Source organism: Corvus kubaryi, unplaced genomic scaffold (genome assembly GCF_017639235.1).
Source record: "Corvus kubaryi isolate FWS band 111438036 unplaced genomic scaffold, C.kubaryi_AGA036_p1.0 split2-37374, whole genome shotgun sequence".
In the NCBI taxonomy this organism is placed as follows: domain Eukaryota; kingdom Metazoa; phylum Chordata; class Aves; order Passeriformes; family Corvidae; genus Corvus; species Corvus kubaryi.
Genome location: NW_024582082.1, coordinates 6,406,925 through 6,423,754, shown reverse-complemented (window position 1 = coordinate 6,423,754; position 16,830 = coordinate 6,406,925). Strand labels below are relative to the sequence as shown.

At 41.0% G+C, this 16,830-nt stretch overlaps 1 protein-coding gene across 6 annotated transcripts in view; it reads right to left on the bottom strand.

The window, feature by feature from the left end:
- FSTL4 (follistatin like 4) overlaps positions 1–16,830 on the bottom strand; it is a 226,010-nt gene that overhangs the window by 141,326 nt on the left and 67,854 nt on the right. The window lies entirely within an intron of this gene.

Sequence of the window (16,830 nt, the reverse complement as noted above, 5' to 3'; positions counted from 1 at the left end):
CAGAGCTGAGGTGCAATGCTCACCTACAGCTGTTAGAAGCTTTTTCATTGGCATAAAAGGAGAATGTGCCTCCTTGTGTTCCTCCTCCTCCCTTGTCCAAAAACTAAGGAAATTTTGACTTTTGTCTTAAGAAAAGCTGTAATGCCTCAAAGACCCCTGCTGGGGTCCCCCAGCACAAGAAGCTGAAAAAAGTGGCAAAAGAGAGAAAAAACTGGAGATGGGGAAAAGAGGTCAATGAGGTAGGAGGAAAGCACGGGTTTTCCATGGTGAGCAGCAGGCCAGAATGCCACCTGCCGACCAAGCTGCTGAATCCTTGCCACCTGTCTGCTTACATAATGCTTCCTCCAGCTTATATCTAACAGCTTGAAAACTGGTATAGAACATCAAACTCTAAATCAGTGCCTCATGCTGACACACCATATGTCAGCGTGTGCTTAGGTAGTCACCAAAAGTGTTAACAGCAATTACTTAAAAATTACTACGGTTTATTCATGTAGAGAATTCCTTCTTGTATTGACTCAAATCCCCCAAGACAAGACTTTTTTTATAAGCTGCATTTCCCCCTCAATTTTCAACCTGATTTTGTGGTCTTTAACTATTTTAATTTCATTTTGGTTTAAAACAATGTATTTTATTACTGAGGTATTCATTTACAGTGCTGTTTTGAGGTGAAGTTACTTAATGAAACTAAAATTAAAAGGTTTTCCTCCCAAGCATGGCACCGTCTAAGTGTTCCCTTGGTTCTGCAAAAGTAAGAAGACTGTCCTGTCTCCTGGTGCTGCTGTTTAGAACATCTGACCACCACATATGGGAACAGCATCCACAGAAAACCAGTACAAAACCCCCTTGGTGCCATAAGGCCTTTCAGCAGAGAGCCAGGTGAAAAAAAAGCTGCACATAAGAGCCTTTTTTTAGTGTGTAAAGTCTCCACCACTCAGCTTGATGCTTATAAGTCAAATGCTAAAGAAAAAAAATAATGGTGCATAAATGCACACAAGGAACTGAAAATAAAAATAAGGGAGCAGAAGGGAGAGCCCATTCCCATGGGCTTTTCTCCAGTGGCACAGGCAGACCTGGGAAGCTGCAATCAGCACTGACACAGGCTCTCCCTTGGATGAAGACAGCATAAATAAAGAAAAAGTAATTAGATTAATCAAGTAGGGAACTATTTAGCAGCTAATTAAAATACCCAATTAATCATAATTTCTTCCAAACAGTCTGCTAAAAATGGGTCAATAACACCCAAGAAGAAAAGAAACAGCCTATTTTGTCTTTATTTGATGCCTTGCACTGCACATCTAATGCCACCTGCCTGCCAGGGTATCCGTGTCGCAGCTGGATCCCTGAACAGGATTCCAGATCCCTCAGAACAAAACTTCAGACCGGTCTTGCATCTAAACTGCTGATCCCTCATCACACAAACAGTATACAGAAAAGTGTAAATCAGCCTAAAACAGGGGACATGACAATTCTCCCTGTTTAACACTAACAAAATCTATTTTTCCATTTGTCTGCACCTTTTGCTGTGTGGATCAGCAGTGCAGGGCTGGGGCAGACTGAGTTTTTATAGAAGTCAGTGGGAGCAGGGAGCCACATGTGGCACTGGCTTGGCAAAAACCTGCTTGTGTCATCCATCATCCTTATAGCTCCTCACTGCTTTTAAAATTTTGGGACAATTCACAGTACTAAAGGGCACAGAGGGAAAAATACCCCTTCCAGTTTCTATCTGTTACAGGTACTAAATTCCTACAAACAGCCCTTACTGACAAAAAGCTCTTTCCATCATTGAGCTCATGATTTCCTCATCAAAGATAACTGTAAACTGATGGTCGAAATATAACAGCAATAAATCAGTAGCTGATGTTTTACTTGCTCTGTGCTTTTGGTTATGAAACATCTGGGGGGTTGTTTTTTCCTACTGTAACAAGCATCAAGCCAAATGCAATAATGAAGGAAAGTTAAGACCAGCATCTTCCAAAGTGCTTGAGAGTTTCCTCACATAGAATCACAGAATCATTAAGGTGGGAAAAGATCCCCAAGACGACTCCACAGTATTTACCATTAATGTCAGAGTAGAAGATATACATAAATAATATTCTTTTTTTTGTTTGTTTGTTTTAAACCTTTAAAAAAATATGAACTTGGGTCCTAACATGTATCTTAGAAACATGCACAGCTTCAAGCAGCATAGAAAGGCAGGACTTATCAGAGAAACTAATTCATAAATACAGCTCCTGTTTCCTCAGTATCTGAACTGTCTCAAGAGGGATAAACCTCACCTGGCTTGGCTTTAGACAGCACCTGCTCACTCAAAAGCTCATACAGACCAAAACTCTAAATTAGAACACTATTTTTACAAGACTGTTAAGTATTTTCTTCAACACACTAAATTAGATTATTTTTTTACCTTTCTTTGAACAAGTTTTTAGAAGGTTTTCCAACTCTATAATTCAAAAGCCACGACAGTCCTGCCAAAGGATGTGAGCTACAGCCATCTGCAGTGCTGGAATATAATTTCCAATGCCTCTAAAAAGGCTCTTCCTGCATTTTAACTAAATATTGGTAATTCCTTTTTGAAAACAACAAACATTCACAATCCTATTCCTAACTTCCTCTGAATTTATTGATTGCAGATGCCTGTTGACATCAGGCATATTTCTGAATTTGGGTAAAGCCACTGTGGGTTTTCACACTGCAGAATACAGCTGAGGAAGACCCTGAGCAACCTGATCCTTCCACTGCTGATGCTCTCCTCTGCCCTGCACTGATTTTTTAAATTCCAGCTTCCATTTGCAGTTTATTTTTCCTGACTGGTGCTCCAGCAGCAATGCTGAGCTGTGTCCTGACTGACCGGCCCCTTTACGGAGGCACATGAAATATGGCTAAAAATATCTGTCAGGGTCCCTGCACTTCACATGGGCTGATTCCAGTTTATGCTTGGTTAGGAAATCCCCTCAAAGAGCTTGGCAGCCTCCTGCCTGACACTGAGAGTATGCAAATGTCTGATCAGTGACCAAAAGGAGGAGAAAATTAGAACAAAAAAAAAAGGGGAAAACCATAGAAGCTTAAAAAAAAAGTCAAGAAGTATGATATCCCATTCAATTACTGCATAAGTAGCCTATACTTTATCCTATACAATGATTTCACATTCCCAGATCAAAACATTTCATGAAGCATTTTGCAGATGTGGCTCCAGGCTGTTTTCTGATCCAATGAACATTATGAGATGATGTTAATGAAATGTCACTAAATAGGGTAAAGATATCTGGAGATGCAGTAATTCTACCTGATTACTTTGAAATGTCAGAGTTCTCCAGCTCCTTGTTGGGGATGATGGCTTTCTCTGGAGCCTTTCCAAGGAAGAGGAAGACAAGATTTGGGGATTCAATGCTGCTTCTTTTCTAAGTATTGTTAGCATTTTATGTATGTAAAGTGTCACTAAAAAAAAAAAAAAGACTAAGTTATTGCAAAAGAACACTTGCCCATGGGAACCTAACTTGAGAATGACAGGATTCCCCGAGCTCAGGTTACCAAAGACTTTCACTTGTGTGAACAAGGCAGTACAGATGAGATGCCAGTACAAACTAGATCCACATTCATGGGTGTAACAGGATCAAACAGGATAATGAAGCATTTCTTTAACAATTCTCCAATTCTTCATCTTTTATGAAGGTGACTGCAAGGAAGTGTTAAGTAATAAATGCACCAAGATTGAAAAGATGAAAGAGAATAAAAAAAGAGATGTCTGTTCACATAACATTGTGAAAAACATCTCAGCCCAACGCAAAAAATTAAAAAAAAATTTAAAAAGACATAGTGTTTCTGAAAACATAAAAAGAAGCAATTTGAAGAAATTCGATCTATTAGGAAATTGCCATCAATTTAAGAAAGTAGTGCAATGTGACTTAAAAAAAAAAAAAAAAAAAAGCCAAAAATCCCATCAGGCCAGAAAGAAGATGGATTTGGGAGAGAACTGCTCAGGAGGGCAGGGCTCCAATGATTTTCCTGGGCTGGTTGTGGCTGGAGCAGCCCCATGCGCTGCCTGTGCCACCTTCCGCAAAGGAAAACAAAGCATTTCTGTTTTAAAAGAGCCAAAGGAATTAGATATAACTGACGAGCCCGGAACAGAATCCTGCAATCTGTTTACATTTCTAAAGTGAGCCCAGAGTAACTGCACTCCAATTTTCCCCAACTCATTATGTAAAATAAAAGCCAGCTGAAAGCCAGTGTGGGGCCACCAAATGCCTTCATTAGCTTTCAGTTCTGTTCCAGTAAAAATACAGCCAAAATCTCCTGGGTTCAGAGAGGCTGAAATTCTAGCCTTAACAGCCTTTTACTTCCTCAACACTGTACAGCTTCAGCAAGATTTTCTGCCAGTTAGTTTGGACCTAACAAGCCATTTCCCCATTAACACAAAACACAGTGTGTCCAGGGGTATTAAGCATTTTCAACAAGGCCCTGTTTTACAGTCACTCCAAGAATGACAATGCCAAATTATGAATCTAAGACAGATGTTTTCCAGATGTGCTGAGCACCTCACTTAAATGCTGGATGCAGAGCTCTTCCAAAATGCTGTAAGGGTTGTACCAGCTACATTTAGATAGGCTGATCCCTGAGTTTCTGCTTATGGGAAACTATTCCTAAGGAAAAAATTCTCCAGAAAATGGGCACATCTCTCACATACCTATAAGAGAGTGAAGGATGAAGTCTGATGGTAACCACTGAAGGGAACAAATGGGAAAGGAATGGGAAGCCGTGGATGGAGAGGTGCAGTGCTGGGAGCATGACTTAATAGAATCATCATAAAATGGTTTGGATCGGAAGGGACCTTAAGGCTCATTTCACCCAGTTCCACTCCCTGCTATGAGCAGGGACACCTTCCACTAGACCAGGTTGCTCCAAGCCCTGTCCAACCTTGCCTTGAACACTTCCAGGGATGGGGCAGCCACAGCTTCTCTGGGCAGCCTGTGCCAGGGCCTCATGACACTCACAGGGAAGAATTTCTTCCTAAAAATCCAATCCCTGACCTCACTCATGGCATCGAGTCCATGGGAAAGAGCATCTCCCTCACCACACACCACTGTGATGTGTCTGTACAGATCAAACAATGGAGTGTTTGAGATAGAGATGAGATTTTGAGTGGACCAAAATCTCTCCCTTCCCTTCAAGCCCCTGCCCAGAAGCACCTGAGAATGTAACACCCACCCCACAGTCCCACACTGCCACAGCCTTTGCACGGCTCACAGCGAGTTCACAGCACTTAAAGTCCTTGAGCTGAATAGGTGTTCATGCCACTTCTTTTTTGTTCTATATTATTCTAGAATTCAAGTATAGATACTTGAACACTGGCCATATGAAAATAGCACTGCAGCAATTTTCTTTTAAGACTGTTTTACAACTCAAGCCAGAAGGACGCAGCAGAACCCAGAGTACACTTACTCTTCAAAAACTTACACAATACATGGGACGCTCCAACCAAAAATATATATTTCTAAATCTTTCCCTCAGCACAGCTTTGATCAAAAAAAAAAAAAGACCAAATATCAGAGATTCCTGCAAACCCTCAAGAGATGCTGCTATTGCTTCCAGTTTACCTGCAAGGCACCCAGGTGCTGTGCCAAGGGGGAGCACAGCTGATCCAGCTGTCAGTCTTTATTCAGAGATAGAACTCTTTATATCAGTTTACTCATGGGCACGTTATGAGAATCACATTTCCAAACAAGATTTGCTTTAATTGGCTATGCTGGTGCTCCCAGAGGACTGTTAAGATGGGGCTTAGATAACACTCCCACAGCAAGTAACTGCAAACCTAAAGTTAAATCTGCTTTTCCACAAATATTCAGGAACATTTGCTTCCTGGCAACATTCCTGTTAGTAAACCAATTTGCTAAAATATTCATGAATAGCGAACTTCAGGGCCATGGATACAGCCAAATGCTTACATATGACAATACAACTAAATATTCACCACAAATGTTTTCACAGTATTTGGCTTGTTCTAGATTAAATGAAAAAAAACCCTATAACAATGACTGGCATTCAGCATCCTGGATTCCACTGGAAAACCTCTAGTGAGGAGATTGTCTGGTGTTCGACAAGGACTCCCAAGACTGCCCTGTGCCCTCAGGGTCCTTGTACGTGTCTAAACACTGCAGAGAGACCATAGGGCACTAACATCTCCAAACCTGCCACAAAACCACCTGGTGAGCTGCTGTGCCAGAACAGGTAAATAAGGATCAATAAATAAAACCCCACTAAAATTTCATATATTACTCTGAAATAATTTGAAAAATAAAATCCCCCCCATTCTTGAAAACCAGCAAAACTCTGAACTAAACTGCCAGCGTGGCAGACTAAAAGCAAGGAAGGAAGAGGAAAGCCTTGACAGATCCTGACAAGAGACTGCAGTCACTGCAGGAAGAGACAAACCCCATGCACCCCATGGCAAACCTCTTCCAGGTGAGCCTTTGCTCAGCCCATCAGGCTGCTTGTATTGCAAACAACCCTCATTCAAAAGGTAAATAAAAATGTCTTCCTTTGGATACATCACACCAATCAACTTTTTACAATGAAGGTTATCTTTAAATATTTAAACACTTAGATACATTTCAATTGTGACCTCCCTCCCCATTGCATGGCTCATTCCTTCTCAATTTTTAACCTAAAGAGCAGAAGAGACTGAGCTCTGTTTTACTCCATCACAGGGGTTCATTACCATGGGGATATTTTTTTTCAACCAAGACCATTATGAGATGAGGAGGCTGCAATTGCACTTGTATAATTCCAGTATTTCCTTTCCCTTCCAGAGATGCAAATCCAAACATGGGTCATCTCTTTATACCAGGACAGCAGCTGGACGGGTTTCAGACCCTGCTGTCCTGCATGCCAAGGACAGCACAATCCCACACTTAAAGACATGGTGCTCCTCTTTGGACCACTCATTACCAGTTTCATCCCTGCTCGGGCACAAGGATTCTGTGTTCTGTAGCCCTGGCCCAACCATATCCCTCCTCCACCCCTGCAAAAACCTATAGAAAAACCAGCACATGCCAGGGGATTTTATAGGGACTTAGAATTGGGATGATTTAACAAAGAGCTCTGATGCCTTTTTCTGTGACCTTGAGAAAGTCTCTGGCTCTCCTCTAGACTGCAATTCCTCTTCTGTAATGGGTGGATTACTATTTTCCTGGCATGCAAAGGTGTTGTGAGGTCTAATTCGTTAATCTTTGTAAAGCATTCTAGGACACTTTGATGGAAAATGCAAAATATTATCAGTAAAAGCCTTCAATTTAAATCTCACCTGGAAGCCTTCCTCTTACTCCTTAATTTGTGATTGATCCCCATGCAATTAGAGGTAATGGGATTTACATGTAGACTCCAGCAGTGGAGCAGACCCAACAGGAAGGTGCCAGCAAGAGCAGCAGTGCTAATCCACAGGAAGGAGCTGGACAACCGGTGCCTGCACTGTGGGATCCATGGCTGAATGCCGCACCCCTGGACTGCACCAGGACAACCTGAATCAGCTCTGGGCAAAGGGATGGGGCACAGAGGCCCCTGCCACCGCAGCACCCATCCCTACACCACCACCCAGCAATGACAGGACAAAGAGTAATGGCTTCATGCTGTCAGAAAGCAGGGTTAGATTGGATATTAGGAAGAAATTAATCCCTGTAAGGGTGGTGAGGCCCTGGCACAGGTTCTCCAGAGAAGCTGTAGCTGCTCCATCCCTGGAAATGTTCAAGGCCAGGTTGGATGGGGCTTGGAGCAACCTGGGATAGTGGAAGGTGCCCCTGCCTGTGGCAGGGATGTTGAAACTGGATGAACTGTAAGGTCCCTTGCAACCCAAACCAGTCAATGATGATTCTATGATGCTCCTACACAACCCTGTCCCCCATTCCTACAACTGCACTGATAATTAACTGTGTGCTTTACTTTTGAAATTAATCTCTATTAATTGGGTTTTTAGCAGAAAAAAAAGTTTCTACCCAAAGAGATTTCAAGCCATGAGCAGACACAATAAATCTGCACATCACTCATTACTTCCCTATGTCAAGTTTTATTATTTGTGGGAGCAGTTCCATTTCAGGCAGGAGAGGAAAGACAGATAACCTCACCCCTGGCACTTTGTGAGCCCCTGATGAGAGAAGAGCTTCAATACTACATGCAAAAAAACAACTGGGAAATTACAAAGGGCTTTATCAGTACCCCATGCTGTGAAGTGCTCATTTTAACTAGTATTCCCATGACTTCAGGACATCTCTGGTAGGATTCAGCCCTCTCAAGCATATTAGCAAGAACTGCCTGTTAAATCCTGGAGCAGAGAGGCAGGAAAGGAGCCAAGGTTGGGGGAAGCTGGACCAGCTTTTTCCTTGCAGCCACCTAATTGAATCCAGACCATCCAGCCTGTTGGTATTCCCAGGCACTCAGAATTTCAATTTGCTCCATGGATTTTTATACTGAGCACCCAGAAAAATTAGCATTTGTGCTGAATAGCTTTTAATCAACTGTTCTCAAGTGTCAATCCTTTTTATCTTTAAAGCACTTCTAAATCTCCCTGCCTCAATCTTCCCTAGCCCTAAAATTTATTCTAGGCATTTGTTTTCCTTCATTCAGCTTCCAGCACCCTTTACCATGATCTAATCATCTTAATCTTTAATGCTCATCTTTCCCTTTTAACCTTTCCAGTTTTCATTTAAAGCAATCTCTCCATCTCTCTCAGGTTTGGGGCTTTTTTATTTACTGTGAAATTAAGGTTTTCCCTGGCCTCTGTCTCAGCACAGAGCTGGAGGTTTCCTATGGAGAGTCCCCTGCCATCAAGCTGCATGTCACTTCTCAAAAGGTGACTTGTGGGGGCCTTAAGTAAATCAGCAATTTTTTTCTACTGATTCAATTTATGTAATTTTAGAGAAATGACAGTGACTTCGAAAGTGTTACAGTATTTGTTTTAATTCATTTGAAATTACTTGGGCAATGGCATGTGCTAGCCTTTCCTTCCACTGGGAAAACTATGGATGTAGACACTTCATAGAATATTTTAGTTTGGAAAAGACCTTTAAGATAATTGAGTTGGGAAAAAAAGCAGATAAAACTTTTGAGCATCCAAGCTCTTTTCAGGACTGTGAGAGGTTCAGCAATGCAGAAGCTCAGTAAATGTGTCACTTTTTAATCATGACTTTGTAATATTATGCCCCACTTTGCTGGCATTTCTCCAGTTTTATACCACTTGAAGCATTTTGGAAAATTGCTGATGGAATGGTGAGAGCTAGTACTAGATTTAATACACTAAAAAAAGCAAAAACTTTCTTTAATGTTTCCTACATAAGGCTCTTCAGTATTTCAGTATGGTTCGAGCTCCCAAATTAATGTACAATAAACATGAACCTGACTTGCAAAGAAAAGCAATGTGGACACAGTGAGGTCAGACTGCCACCAAATCACAACAAGCATGTGTCAGATGCAAAGACCACACAAAAACAGATAGAAAGACAAACACCCCCGACATAATGAACATTGCAGATAGCAGCACCAAAGTTGGCACAGGAACTTCCACTGGTAAATACAAACCACCTCCCTGCTTCTCTTCCCACACTCTTTAATTTGATTCTCCATCCTCCTTCCTCTGTTCTGTCCCCCACCACAACCGCTAAGACTGTGCATCAAAAAAAGCTTCATTATAATCTCTCAGCTTTCCTGAAAGCACTGCAGTGAAGGTTTAGCAGATCCAGGCTTGGAGCAGATGCCACCCTAAAGCCACCTGCATCTGATTTCCCTGCCCTCAAGAACATCAAGCTGAAACTTAGGGTGCTTCAAACTGAGACCACCTCATGCCAGCATTGTCTTCCTCCACACCATGGAGATTTAGGCTGAGCTTTTCTATTTTCAACATGTAAGCAGTTCCTCTCATACTTTACATTCATGGAGGGCAGGGATTACTACACAGTACTGGGTGCTGGTGTGGTCCTCCAGCAAGGGAGCCAGGCTGCCCATTCCATTAACCATGGGCTGCAGTGACTCCAGTTCAACCACTACATCATCAAGTTATAAGGGAGAAACAAATTAGAAAGAATAATTCTCACTTTTCTTTTTTAAGATGTTAGTATTACTGCTGAAATATCCTTTAATTCCTTTGTTCATTATCTGATACCTAATATGAAGCCATTTGGTTTTATGGGAGATATTATGACCATACACATCAACACTGGCAACTGGACAAGATTAATAGACAGGCCCATAAGTAAGACGAGACAGATAACAGTCACCAAATAAAACTGTTCATGGGGGTCATGGTCATGACCGTTGTAAGCAGATCCTACACAATTTCATATTAAAAAAAAAAAAAAAAGCCACATCACAGTTACTCCTGCACTCCCCAAATGGCTATTGCCTCAAATTGGAGCTATAAAAACACCAAGAATGCTGGATAGGGATCACATTAGATAACACCACTTTTTCCACTAGCTTCATCCACGGTGTGTGTTCCTCCATTTCAGCTTCACTGACTAGAACTAAAATCTGTCACTGGTCTATGTAGAGTCCCAGCACCAGGGAAACAGAGATTTAATTTTGGCCAAGCAGAAGCAGGTAATGGCCCTGCTATGAGAAGTTCCAGTGCACATAATTCACCTTTTGATTGACTATGTCAAATTCAGTGTCCATCACAGTATTCCAGTCCCACTTTCCCTCCCACCTGTGGGATTCCCATTATGGCCATGAGGTCCCCAGCAAAGGTCTTCTGTTACTAATATGTAATGAAAGATCTCTTTTTGTTGGACTTCTTTAGGATCTCTGCTACTTTTGATTCTTTTTCTTATGCCTAAACTTTCCCCGCTCTTGTTATCAGCATTTAATTTCTAGTGAAAGCCCACCTATACGAGGGAGTTCCACAACTGACTCTTAGAGAGCCAAGATTTCCCTTCCATGAATTTCAGGAATGTAAGCATTCCATTTTCTCTTAAAATGGAAAATACTTTTCAAGATCTTAAACCTATTCCTAGAAAATTCCTATTACCAAAGCTAGGAGCAGACTAGCAGTCCCATGTTCACATCCTCACATAAATCAATGGAATTTCCATAATTTACCCCAAAGATTGATGCACTCTGTTTATTAGGTGTGAAGCTATCAGTCACATTTAAGAGCAGTCAACCTGAAAAGCCAGGTAAAATTGATCCCTCCCCAAAAGACTAAGTGGAGGGAGCTGAAAAAGCAGTGTGGGAATAGAAAGGAATCCCTCTGGAATTCAGTTTAATAAGAACTGTATCAGCTCTACTGACAGCAGACACATTCCTTCATTTTATATAGCACTTATCTCTCTTTATAACACTTCGAACTCCTAATATATTTACACTGGACACTGAAACGATCATTAGAGGCTCGACCTCCATGTCAAAGCCCCCAGTCTCCTCTCAGAGGGATTAACTGCCTTCCTCCCAGCAGCCCTGTTCCCAGCTTACTACCACTGAAGCAGTCTGTCAGCACTGCTGCAAAGTTAAATCAGCAAATATTAATTGCCAGCTGGGAAAAGTGCCATTAGTTCACACTCAGATTTTTTCCAGCTGGAAAGACAGAGAGTGTTAAATGGAGCAGATTTCCTTCCAGCCTCCAAACCAGCAATGGAGCGGGTCTGCCTGTTCTGCAAGCACACAACGAGCAAAACATTCAACACCTTCCCAGAGATGTTTTGAAATGCTATTCTGCAGAACAAATTACTCCCGGAAGTAACAAAGCACAGATCTAACACATGGACAACAAATAAAGTACAGAGGAAATAAACCACCACCACCTGAGGCTGAATTCATATGCATTTGAGATTACTGCAGTGATACGAGTTATCAGCCTGCTTGTTTGCTTTTTTCCCAGGTTTGTAATTTATTTACACTCAAGCATAGAAAATTTTCTGTCAACATGCAGAAGATTATAATTTTCCTTAATTAGAAAAAAACTTTTTCAGAACTGGAAGAAAGATAGAGTAGTTGAAAATGAAAGATGCCATTACCTAAGGTCAAGAAATCATAAGATTATGGGATGATATGGGCTGGAAGAGGCTTCCATCAAAACATTTAGTGCAGGGTCAGACCGGGTTGCTCAGGGCTGTTTCCCAGTCAGGTTCTGAAAGCTCTCAGAGATGGAGATGGCACCTGGGCAGCCTGTTCCAGCACTCAACCAATCTCCAAGGGAAAGCAATCTCCTTATATCAGGCTGAACATCTTGTTTCAGCTGCGCCCTTTGCTTTTCATTCTCTCTCCATGCAGAGCCAGGTTCCATCCTCTACTACGCTACCTGTGCATATATGTCCTGAGAGAACACATTATTCTGGCTCTTTCAATGTGCAAACACACTCACATGTGTGCACATGCACACTTTGGAAGACTTTATTTATAAATTAATGGCATGAAATATTGTTCTGAGCAACAGTGTAAGCCTCAAACCAAACAGTGGGACTGTATTGTGTAACAGAAAGGAGAAAGACAGGTGGTTTTCCACAGAGATTTCTTTTGAAATTATGTACAGAATTTGTGCAAAATTATTATTTACTATGGGGCAAGAAATGACCTTGTATAAGGAGGAAAATTACTGTCAGATACTTGCTTAAAAAAGACATATATATTTTAAGCAATGGGACAAAATTATTGAAAAATTAGTACTGACATTTCAGCAGAGAAGAAGGAGAATACCAGACATGAAGATGCTTTTAAAGCACACCGTCTCTCTGCATAAAATTCTGTCAGATTTCATAAAATTAGAGCTTTAGTACAAGTTGGACTGAATGGACAAAAAACAATACATTAAGTAATTGATACAGGTACAGTGCACTTACATAATGGAAAGTTCAAGAATTTGGTCAACTAAGTTGGATCGAATTCATGCCAGAGCACAAACTCAATCTGACCAGCTGCAGCACAAAGCTGCTGTACAGGCTGGCAAGAAAAGCTGAGATTTTTATAAAAAACTGAATCCACCTGGATAAAGGGAGGATGTCAGAACCACAGAAAATAACGAATGAGCTTGGGCAAGCAAACATGGCTGCCTTCCTCTAGCAAGGGCTTGGCTGATGCACAGGAGCTTTGAGATTGCTGATCAAGCAGAAAAAAGCAGGTAGGGAAAGAAAGAAAGAAGGGAAAAAACTACTCCCTAAATCCTGAAAATGGAAAAGTGCAGCTCTAAACAGAATTTCTCTAATGTATGTGAACTGCTAGGGAAGTGCCTTGCTGGTATTTCTGGAAGAAAGGGAAGAAAAACTATTATACAGTGTCTGCACAGCTTTTGCTGGCCAAAAATAATGAGAGAAAAGTGAGTGAAGAGACAGAGTGGGTGTAAACAGTCAAAAGGAAAGAAAAATGAACAGAAGAGGAAAAAAGGGGACTAGTGCCATGAAAAAGCAAAGCATAGTCCAAAATACTGTGCTAAAATGATATAAACTCATTATCCAAGACATTTATTCAAATAGGAACATCTTCAGGCCAAGTGCTCATTCTGGACATCTGTGGGACAGTTGTCATTATAAGCACAGCTATCTTTCCAGTGTTCATGGGTACTGGGAGAGCTTTTGGGGAAGAAAACCTTCCTTGACCAGTCTGGCACACAGTAAAAGCACTTTTATCTTTAAGTAGTTTCTTACCTTGAAAAATTCACCAACACCTAAATCAAATGACTATGGAAACTCACAAAACAGTGAAAACATAGAAAATGAAAAGAACCTGCCACATGGTAGAGAAGTCCTAAACAGAACATTTTCCTATGGGAAAACCAAACTGTATTTCACACCAGGAAAGACAATCAGATCAACGAGAATGTGAACGGCTATGAGTGGGATTGACATTTCTCCTGAGATGTCTGGATTTAGGACTTCTGCTTCACAGTATTTCCCTTGGGACTTCAAACTCCCAAGTGAAGTTTCCCACCTATTTATCATTTGCTTTGTCAACTGAGGAAAAGGGACTGCATTTATAGTTTTGTGTATGGGGAACTGTGTTGCAACAGAGGCTATAGGATAAAGCCTGGGGAGATCACTCCTGCTGAGATGTCTCATTGCTTCTTCCACATTTCTGTAAGTTTTTTCAATGTTTTGGACTCTCGGGATTTCAAGGAGCTATTTCATTCTAGGCCGGGCCAAGGAGAAATCAGTCATTTTCCCAGGGACAAATTCTCTTCTGCTCTTCCTAATACTGTTGCTGGTACAGAATGCAAATTTGGGCTACTGGAGCAATGCTTCTACTCACACAGGAGGTATGTGCTATCCACTAGTATTTACAAAGCACTTCATATCTGATAATTATGCTAAAAGACTAAAAAATCCTTTCCCAAAATACACAAAAGAAAACAAATCTCTGCTGTTTGCTTTATTATCAATTTACTGTGGAGAGACCTAGCTCAGACAATGTAGAATCAGGTATTTGATCTCTGTCATACCTTAAGACCATCCAGTTTGTCACTGATAACTGGGCAAACTGGCAGAGCACACACAAACATCCAGTCTGCAGTGCCCCTCAGCTCTACACAGGAATTTAAGTCTTAATTGAACAAGTCAACTGGAACAAAAAACCAAGAAGCAACCCACTCATCTGTCTGACTGTACTCAAATAATTAAATTATCTACTTGATCGGAAGCAGAAAGAAAACATGTGATGTACACCTGAGCAACCTGGTCTAGTGGAAGGTGTCCTTGACCACACCAATGGGGTTGGAACAGGAGGCTCATTAAGGTCCCTTCCAACCCAAAACATTTTGGGATTCTATGATTTTGCACCTTTAAGATTTTTCTCCAGTCAAAATCTTACACTTCATGTTACACTTATAATGGTGCTTAAAAACCTGTACCTTAATTGCTGACTGAAAATTTTGATTTAAAAGAAACCACTATCATTCTTGATTTAGAAATAGGAGACTAAAGTACCAATAAACAGAGTGATACACAGAAGGTTACTCAGGAACTGCATGTCAGAAAAAAGGGCTGAAGCCAAGTATTTCTATGGAGTCCCACTCTGTGGGATTATTCCCCACTTAAGGTAAACTTTTTTCTGTATGTTATCTCTGCAGACAGAGGTGTGAAGTACATTTTTATTTATTCACGTGGGAAGAGAAGTGAGCTTGTTTCTTTCTTCCCTTCCATAAAGCTGTTATTCTGCTGAAAAACAGATTTAAGCAGTGCTCCCTGGCAAGAGTTCGAGGGTTACTTTAAACTGGGACACAAAACTCCTACTTTCTGACATCATTTCATGGTGTGCTCAGGGAGGTATTCATGCGTGACATTGTATCATTAGGTATAATACAGCCACTGCAGGGGCTGATTACTGCAATAAGAACTCATTTTCTTTAACACTATATGCGATAAGGAATGAATAAAAACCCAGGCCAGAAGCACTGTCATAAAAAGGTGGGTAATGTCAAGAATGTAAAACCTGAAGACTGTTTTTTGGTAGTCAGGGGAAGAAAATCCCTTGAATCGAGTGGGGGGTGCTGAGCATCTCTGAAATTAAGACTTCCCCTTTCTTTGCAAGGTTTGTCATGATGCAGAAGCCCGCCGGCATCTTACTCAGGGATGGACACTGTTTCCAGCCTGATCCTTATCCTGATCTGACTTGATACCCAGAGGCAGAAGCACAGCAGTTGGAGCAAGGCACAACTGTCCTTTTTAAATGCTTTTTTTTAATGTGACAAGCAAAAAATTCCTCTTTGCCTTGATATGCTCGTGTGCTTGAAATATGCCTTTGGGTGACCCCTCTCTATGATTAACTTCATATAAGGTCTATTGATTCTAATTACCCGCTTTGGTAAATTTAGAGGCTGCCTGTGACTAACTAACCCAGGGTGTTCACCAAGTCAATGCTCTGACCAGCTGTGTTGTCCTCTCTACATCCAGATCTTCAAAACAAATGAGACTTCACAATGCCCTGCAAAGCAGTGCCTACATACCTCTGGAAAAATTTTTGTCACAGTCTCCAAGTCTTCCCCAAGACACAAGAAGAACAATGCTTTTCTATCTCCAATGGGTATCACAAGGACATATTAATGAGACTCTTCAAATGGGCTCCTGTTTCTTAAACAGGCTCTTCTAGCATCATGTTAGTAAAGAAGAACTAGTGATGGGTAGCTCTATATACAGCCAATCTCCTTGGGGGCTTAAGTGAACTGAAGATAAAGGAATTATTTTCATATTTGATCACGTAAATGTCACTGAATATACTTGCAACAACCCACCTAAATATTCCTGTAGGTGTATGGAGTCATATTTGACAATGAGCTTTCAAGTAAAATAATTTACAACTTCTTCCATTCCCTGGCATTTTATCACACGCTCCTACTCCTGCAGTCTCTCTTGATGACAGGATGGTACATGGCATACAAAATATTAATGGGAAAGACATGGACTGGATTTGGTGCAATGATGACAAAGAAATTTGCTATTGAACTGGTAGAAGAGCTCCCGATGTATGCATGCCACTGGTAACCAGAACTGTCTATAAAGTTATTTAACATCTGTCCCCACTCCTCTAATTTCATTTAAACAGATCCTTTCTTTTGCCTGTCATTTGCCTAACTAGGTTTTTGTTTCTTAATGTTGCAGCAAAATTTTGTTTATACCATCTACTTTTTCTGAACATCTTTGTCTTGTTCAAAGCCTTTTCAAACGAATTGGATTGTAAAAAGTTATTACACTGGCAGCTGAAAGTACTGAGCAGCACACCTACAGTGCACACAATGCATACAGTGATGTTAATTATTTACCAGTTCCCGGTATGATTACATTTTGCATGGTGATGGCACTCAGGGGCTTAATAGCTGCATAAAACATTGTGTATGTTCTCTGCTGTCCTGGAATAAATCATCCCTGA